The 8,656-nt window shown below is 44.8% G+C and overlaps 1 long non-coding RNA gene across 1 annotated transcript; it reads right to left on the bottom strand.

Moving 5' to 3' along the window:
- Window positions 1-490: 490 nt before the first annotated feature.
- On the bottom strand, window positions 491-8,149 carry LOC120099244 (uncharacterized). Its single transcript, XR_005498309.2, has 3 exons — window positions 8,014-8,149; window positions 6,781-7,025; window positions 491-3,179 (listed from the first exon to the last, which is right to left on the bottom strand). It is a non-coding gene; the product is annotated as an uncharacterized LOC120099244 (long non-coding RNA).
- Window positions 8,150-8,656: the final 507 nt, after the last annotated feature.

Below are 8,656 nucleotides of genomic sequence, written 5' to 3'. Positions count from 1 at the left end.
TGCCAAGGGTGTAAACAATTTCTTGCTATAGCAGGCTAAAAGGCTCACTGAGGGGGGAGGGAAACACCAAGGTAGGGCCCAACACCTTGGAAGACAGCACCACAGGCTTAGACAAACCTCAATGAACTTTAGATGATCTTGCATCTAATCTTCCATCTCCACCTGGGGTGGGGTGTGGTGGTGGTGGTGGTGGTGGTGGTAGGGGCTTCTATTCTGAGACTGGTACAGAGAAAATTTTGTGATTGGTCTACATGCAAAGTATGAAATTAGTCCCTATTTGGTGCCTGTGATTGGTGGAACTGAAAGGTGTGCTGTGATTGGTACAAATATAATTCTTCATTAGTATGTCCTATTCAATCTCCTAGCTATATAACAAGGTTGTTTGGCGTACTTTTCAAGTTGCCTGTGAAAGACCCCCGGAGCCGGGAGACCCTCACTCAAGTCTCGGGATGATGCGACCCCCCAAGAACTCACGTGAGACCGTCCTTGCTGTAATAAACATGAGGTTTATTGATAGGAACCAGTGCACTGGGGTCGAGACTCATATCCCACGCAGGGGCAGTGGAGTTCGACCCCCAGAAACTGAGACAAGGGGAAATTAAAGGAAGAAACCTCAACCCCAGTGGGTAGGGAGGGTGTCATTGGAAAATGTCGAGAATACCAGTGAAAAATCACAAGGAGGAGCTTCCTGTTTCTCAAGATTGTTTACTTTATGGTCCATCATTTCCTGGGAGACGCTTCCTGCTTCTCAAGATTATTATTATTACTTTATGGTCAGCTAGTACAGGTAGAGGGCAGGGTCTGGAATTTGAGGTATTTAGGGCTTTTTTAAACTTCTGACTTCTTAGCTGCATTTTTTATTCTTTCACCTGGGAGATCCTCCTTGTCCTGCCCCCCTGGTATTAGGCTCAAAAAGGAAAAAAGACTTCTGAATAGTCTTTTAAAATTTTTCCAGATGGTGATTACTTTTTGTCACAAGTGGGCTGAACTCATGGCATGAAGAAGACAGCAGAGGTAGTGGCAGTCCCATTAGTGGCAAGAGGGTGGCTAAGAGAGGAAAGAAGCAATGGCAAGCAAAGGCAGAATGCTGGCTGGGAAAGCAAGCAAACAGAAGAGCCCATCCCATACAACTGCAAATATAATGGTTAAAACCAGGAAAGGCAAGTCCTTGACATTGCAAGTAGTATAGTAGTCATAGTTTGATAAAAGCTTTGAAAAGTTCCTAACAAAAGGTTTATAAGGTACAAAGTGTATTTCCTTATCTGTTATGTCTTTTCCCCCGTCAATAGAGCTTTATATGGGTATTATTTACACACAGAAAAGTACATAAAACTTAAGTTAGCAGCTTGATTAATTTTGTCCTATGTATACATCCAGGGAACCCACACTTAGATCAAACCACAGAACATTCTAGTATTTGGTTTTGGACTGCCTCAACCCTGACAAGGGACTGTGGTGCATATTTTACATACTAAAGCAGACCTGGCCTTTCAGGTTCTCCCAGCATCCCTCAGTTCCTACCTAGCATACTCTGCCTCCAACCTTGAACTTCACGGCCCAGGGCTGGGCTGGCCTTTCCACAGAGGCTCCTCCCTATATAATCCAGACATTTTGCTCTCTCTCTCTCTCTCTCTCTCTCTCTCTCTCTCTCTCTCTCTGTGTGTGTGTGTGTGTCTGACTCAGTCTCTCTCCTCTATCTCTTCTCTCTCTGCATGTGTGTACCCCTTCTCTCTTTTTCTCTTCCTCCCTTACCTGCTCCCTTTCCTCATGATGACTTCCCTAGCCTTGGTCCTTGGGGCCATTGAACTCACCCACCAAGATCAGCTTTCCAATAAACCTATCTTTAATATAATCTAATCTGCCTTAAATTGGCTCATTTCATCAATGGTGGAGAAATAACCTATCATCTAGGACTCCCCAGAGATCACCACATCCTCAGGATTGAAATGATGTCAGTAGCAGTGGTGGCAAGGAGAAGGGTCTGAAGCCCTGCAGAACCACCATTGCTCTGAGAACTTAGTTCCCTTCCCCATGAGGCAGCTCCACTCAGGTAGAGTCAAATCCCTGACAACACTGAAGAATTCTAGGATGAGCCAGAGTGAAACTGTTCCTTAAGTTTTTAGACAGAGTCATTGTTAATCCCAAAGATTCGAGAGAAAGACCACAGATCCAAATCATCATAGCCAAACTAAAGCCAACAACTAATTAAAGCAAGCTTTTTAATCAATGTATATGGGCTACCTCCCCTAAGGTGGGGTTCAAGAAGTCAGCCTTAGAAGTGAGGAAGACAAGCTCAGAGGCAGCGACTTTCCAAGTGGGGGATTTTGCAGGCAAAATAGGTGGGGCTACAGGAGCAGAAGAATGTGAACATGACTACTTAAGTCACAACAACCTCCTGAAACAGACATGACTGCAAAGTGGTCATAAGGTAGTCATAAAAACAGCCAGTCATAACAGCCTTTTGATACAAGGTAGGTTTGCCAGATGCATATGGGTTTGGAACAAAGACATTGTTGCTGTTTCCTGGAACAAGTAGTAGAGAACCATTTGTTATACTTGTAACTATAAGGTTACAGGTGCAGCATAGCCTTAAGAAACAGAGGTTTAATCATGAACAGGAATGAGCCTAGTTTGTCTTTACTATAAGGTGGCTTTTAAGTCTAAAATGGAGGCAGGCTGGTTCATTATCATATGGAAAAAGACAGTGGAACACTCCTATCCCCATCTTTTGGGAGTAGGCACCTGTGTCTTTATCGCAACAGTAGATGTGCTTCCCTACATTCTAGGTTACATTCATTAAAGGATGTCATTATAAGATTTAAAAGGTGGCACACCTTTGTAGTCTTATATTTTTCAAAACCTACTTTAATAAGGGTACTTAAATGCTTTAACCTCCCTTCTAGCCCAGCAGCTCTCAGAGGTAGTGGAAAGGAAAGGTTAATAGGAAACGGAGGTTACAGATCTGTTCAGAAATAGTTCTTTGCTACTATTCCAGTCTTCTTTGTCAGGATAGCAGCCGTTCCGTTTACACAAATCAGCATCGGTAGCTTGATCCACTCACAAACAGTATTCAGTAATCTGCAACGGCAGTTCAATCCAGAAGAAACAGCAAGGCCCTGTCTGTGGAAGCAGCAAGAACTCACTAGAACACCACCGGAAGTTCTTGAGTGAATTTCTCTCTACGAAGTCAGGACAAATGAAGATCAGCAGAGGGGCAAGTTGAATGCTGCCACACAGGGCCATCTCTGTTCCATTCTCCTTATACCCTTTCCAAACATCACATGCCCCTTTCCCAGGCAGCTTCTAGAAATATATGTCTGTTCTTAGCAAAACATCTTCCCACACATCTGCTTTAGCAAAAACATCCTCTCATAAGACAGTTTCAAGAAAAACATCACACGACACAACTAAGTCTCCAAAAGAAACCAGAAATTTCCACTGTATACCTTTTTCTTTGAGACAGGGTCTCTTTATAGCCATGCTGTCTTGGAATTCACTATGTAGACCAGGATGGCCTTGAACTCAAAGAGATTCACCTGCCTCTGCCTCCCAACTGCTAGGGTTAAAGATGTGTGTCAGCTGGATGTGATGGTGTATACTTTTAATCCCAGCACTGGAGAGGCAAGAGCAGGTAGATCTCTTATTTCTTTTTCTGTTTTTTCCTTTCTTTTTCCTTTTTTCTTGTTTTCAGAAGTATCATAGTGCTCAGGTTGGCCTTGAATTCACTGTGTAGTGGAGAACCCAAACTTCTGATTGTTCTGTTTCTGCCTCCTGAGTGCTGAGATTACGGGTGAATATTACCATACTTGATTTATATGGTACTGGGAATTAAAATCTGCCTTGTGCGATGCCGGACAAGCTTACTGTCAACTGAGCTACCTCTTCAACCCCTATTTGATGTTGTCAGCATCCTCATTAGAATGTCTTTAGGCAAATGTGTATTATCTCTCTGTAGGCAGTTTTGGACTTATCAATTGTGTCTAAGATATTTTTTTCTCCATCTTTATTAACTTGGGTATTTCTTATTAACAATTCAATTGTTATTCCCTTTCCTGGTTTCCAGGCCAACATCCCCCTAACCCCTCCCCTCCCAGATTCTTTTTTTATTAATCATTCCATTCGTTTACATCTCATATGATATCCCACTTCCCGGGTACCCCTTCCAGCCACCCCCAATCCCATGATATCCTACTTCCTGGTTAGCCCTCCACCAGGCCCTCATCCCACAGCCTCCCCTTTGCCTATAGGAGAGTGCTCCCCCTACCCACCTACACTCTCCCACTCCACTGCTCCAGCATCCCCCTAATCTGGGGCATCAAGCCTCCCTGGGACCAAGGACCTCACCCCCCCATTGCTGTCAAGCAAGGCCATCCTCTGCTACATGTGTATCTGGAGCCACGGATCCCTCCAGGTACACTCCTTGGTTGGTGGTCTGGACTCTGGGAGAACTGGGTAGTCAGGCCAAGCTATGTTGTTCTTCCTATGGGGTTGCAATTCCCCTCTGCTCCTCCAGTCCTTCTGCCAGCTCCCCCACCAGGTTCCCTGAGCTCAGACTGATGGTTTACTCCAAGGATCCACATCTGCATTGGTCAGTTGCTGGCCTGACTTCCTCAGGAAACTACCACACTAGGTTCTCGTGGGCAATCACCTCTTGACCATGGCAACAGTGTTGCAGACATGATGATCCCCAAGTGAGGCAGTCCCTGGTTGGGCCTTCCCTCAGTCTCTGTTCTAATTTTTGTCCCAGTTCTTTCTTTGGACAGGAACATTTCAAGGTTAAAAACTTTGACGGTGGGTGTCCCCATCCCTCAACCAGGGGGTGTCTAAGATTCTTAACTCTCAATAGGAAGGGCCAACTAGATCTCAAGGAAATGACTTCTTTTCCTTCTCTTGTCCGGTTCAGTCATTATCTATCCCCATAGATTCCTAGGAATACTGTCTTGCTGTGATCCATGGCCCTGGGGACAAAATGGTATTGTCCTTGTGGCAGAGGGGTGGTCAGGTCCTTAGAAGACTTTTCAGAAGTGCTTGCTCGGAGTTTGTTGTGCTGACTTCCTAGAAAATGAGCTCTGTTCTCCTTTCCACATAGCTGGGAGAGGGGTAAGAGTCACCAGCTAGTTATTTTTTAACTCAAGTTATTTTCACGGCTACTTTCTGACCAATGTTAGTTCTGGACCATGTTGAGCTGGGCTGCCAGTTTCAGGTGAAGGATACTAGTATTAATCGAAGTTCCCAGGAGACAAAAACAGCACCCACATTGTAGCCAGCTTTTATTACTTTGTGGGTTCTTTTTTCACCATTTATCCCCATGGTTTCGCCCCCTAACTCAAGATAGGAGACAAACAAGGATAGAAGGGAGAGAGGAGTTAGGAAAATTCCTGAGTCTAATTTCTTTTCTTTTGGTTCTTCTTTGGCCATGGCTACACAAGCTACCCTCCTAAAGAACTAACACCTACCCACCCATCCACCCTGCCTCTTGGGGCCCTTGAATTTATATAACCTTTGAAAAGTTCCCAGAATTCCAAATGTCACCCAATCACAGAAATTATCTGCAGCTGGCAAAACCCTGCCTCTGCTAGAGCACGAGGCAAATCAGAGTCAGCTGCTGTGGACAGTCCAAATCGGCCCCATGTCCGACACCAGGGATTAAAATGAAAACACATTCTTATATTTCTGCATTTTTTAAAGAAATCAAAATTCCAAAATTGTCACCACACCTACATTAACCTACATTAATCTATAAGGCTGATTGACCAGTTGGAAGTTCAACCACTGAAGAGATGAAATTTGCAGGTCTAAAGCCAAACTCTCTTCAGCCATTTGAGCCCTCTAAATAGCCATTTATTACTCACTTAGGTGTCTGTGACCTAATAGCCTTGTAACTATTAGGTAAATGCTTTCGGAATGTACAAAAGTCTCCCAGCTTCCATTAGCCTAGATGCTAAGAATGTCATTGGGGGTCTATAGCAGAGGCTTCATCTCTTTGCTGTAATCTTCTTACCTGATGGACCCACCAAGTATTTGAAAAGTGTCTTGATTTGTGACATTCTTTGTTCTATTACTATGAAAACATAACGAACCTGTTATCATGTTGGGACATGATACTCAGAGTAACCTACGTGGGAAGCAATGCTCACTCGAATTCAGCTCCATAATAAACTCCTACTGGCTCTGAGATGAGGGAACTATATGTATGCTTTTCTTTTTGCATTGATTCTCGTATCCCTAGAAATTGTTTTTGTGGTGGGAGTGGTCACCAACCAATAAAACTGGTTGGACACTGCTATGATTGAGTGGTGGAAGGTACCTTGGCGGATTGGAGCCGAGGCATGCTCAAGATCTCACACACAAAGCATATTGGGGGATGTGATGTGATGTGATGCAGAGACTGCTTCTGAGCGAGGGTGGAATGGAAAAGAGGGTGAAAAGAGTAGGTACTGGCTTTTTATAAGGGAGTATAGTGCACGCACGTGCATAGGAGGGTACAAAACTCATCATGACAATGGAAATATGTCCCATTTTGGTGGCTGATGATGACTTGCCTGCTGTTGCTAAGTTACTGAAAGTGGGCTTAGGGGTGGACTTTTCCAACAGATGGGGTACCTGGGTGGCAAAGGCTATTCTGCTGGGAAGGAAGGAGCATACTTAGGCCTGAGCTTCAGGAAGGTTAGTGAGGTTATACTTTTTGAGGTCAATTTTTGAGACTCCCAATGGAGTCCTAGGCCTGGATTAGGTTTCTGAATGACTCCTAAGCAAACCCAGAGCAAATTCATAACATACCTTGAATTTTCCTGGAGTTTTCCCTCTGGTTCAAATTCCTTCCTCAAACAAGGTCCATCTCCAGGGCATGGACTGGGGTGGGGTGTGGTGGGATGAGGTCAATCCACACAGGTTATAACAATCCTGACGTACACGAGGATATTCTAAAAGACTAGCAGTAGCTCAATGGAGGTAGCTCAAGTCTTTAATCCCAGCATTTGGGAGGCAGAGGTGGGAGGGTTTCTGGAGTGTGAGGTCAGCCTGGTCTACAAAGAGAGTTGCACAGTGAACCGCTGCCTCAAAAGAAACAAACACCTGCTTTCTTCCCTTTGCCCATTAAGACTGATGAGACGGGCTGGTTCAGAGCACTGACTGCTCTTCCAGAGGTCCTGAATTCAAATCCCAGCAACTGCATGGTGGCTCCCAAGCATCTGTAATGAGATCTGATGCCCTTTTCTGGTGTGTCTGAAGACAGTTACAATGTACTTATATATAATAAATAAATACATCTTTAAAAAAATCTGTTGAGACAATGGAGCCCAAGAAATGGAAACTTCCCCAGGAGTCTTATGCTGGGTGAAGGAACAGCTGGGGCCTCCAGGCCAGGCAGAGTCTTCTGGACACACACACACACACACACACACACACACACACACACTCAGGTGGGCAACTTTTTGTATTTTTCATTATTGTTGGTTAAGTTGGCCTATTGAGGACTGGTGGCTGAACCTGGCCAGCTCGGGGCTCTCAAGAGCTCAGGTTCTCTCTCTAAAAGTAATGAGAAGCTAAGTCTTTTTGCACAGTTCCTCCGAACAGAGACATTTCTAGGTCCCCTCAGGAAGTTCTTTGGTTTCTTCCTGCTGAGAACAAAGCTCCCCTCTCCCCACTGCCACCAGAATTTCTTTGTTCTGGGAAGTCAAGGGGCTGGCTGGAGTTTTCCTGGGGCAGAGTCCCCTCCAGCCACGCTCTCACTGGCTTCTGAGAGAGGGAAGTGGAGAAACCTAGTGATTCATCTGGCTTTGGGCAAAGCAAAGGGCAGAGGTGAACCTCAGCTGATTTATTCATGACTGAGAGAGCTGCCTGAGACACTCAAGACAAGACATAAAGGCCGAGCAAAATTTAGCAAAGATTTGGGTGGAAGCCCATGAGGAAGCCATTAGCGTTTCTTAAAAATAAAATAAAATAAAATAAAAAGTAGGCCTTGATTCCAAAATTCCAAAGCCACAAATGAAAAAACACCATCTGCCCACCTACCACAATTCCAGGAAGCTAGGGAGGGAGGCCTGTGGCCCAGGAGCACCTAGTAGCTGTCCTGCTGGAACACTGGATCTGCTTTCTTCACAGAAAGAAAACAAATGCAGATTCCAGTGCATGAAGTCATCGCTCACCCCTCTTCTGCTTTTTGTCTGACATCGAGGCAGGCACACGAGGCAGCCTTACTCAATTCAGTGATGAGCCCAGGGACAAAGAAAAACCACAGTGGCATTCTGATTTATTCCAAAAAGAACACTGGGGCAGGGCCCAGAAATAAACTGCAGTTTTACAGGTTAAAGGCAAATGGAGCTCAAAAGAGTGAAATTTCATTGTTTAAAACCAAAATCCAAAAAATTGGGGCCAGCTGAATCTAGCTGGTAACAGTGCTCTCCAGGTGCTAAGCCTAGGGACCTGAGCTCCATCTTAGGACCCACCCACATAGTGGAGGGAATCCTCCCGCCATTTATCCTGACTTCCATAGGCATGCTATGGTACGCACGCGCCCTTTCTCCCCCGCACACTAAGTCAACGAATAAATACAATAAAAAAATCAAAACACACTAAAAACGAAAATTGGGGTGTAGCTCAGTAGTGGAGAGCTTGACATCACACCCACCAAAAATACTCAGATGTCCGGCTCAAA

Source organism: Rattus norvegicus, chromosome X (assembly GCF_036323735.1).
Source record: "Rattus norvegicus strain BN/NHsdMcwi chromosome X, GRCr8, whole genome shotgun sequence".
NCBI lineage: Eukaryota > Metazoa > Chordata > Mammalia > Rodentia > Muridae > Rattus > Rattus norvegicus.
The sequence above is the reverse complement of the archived record's forward strand: the minus strand, read 5'-3'. Positions and strand labels throughout refer to the sequence as shown.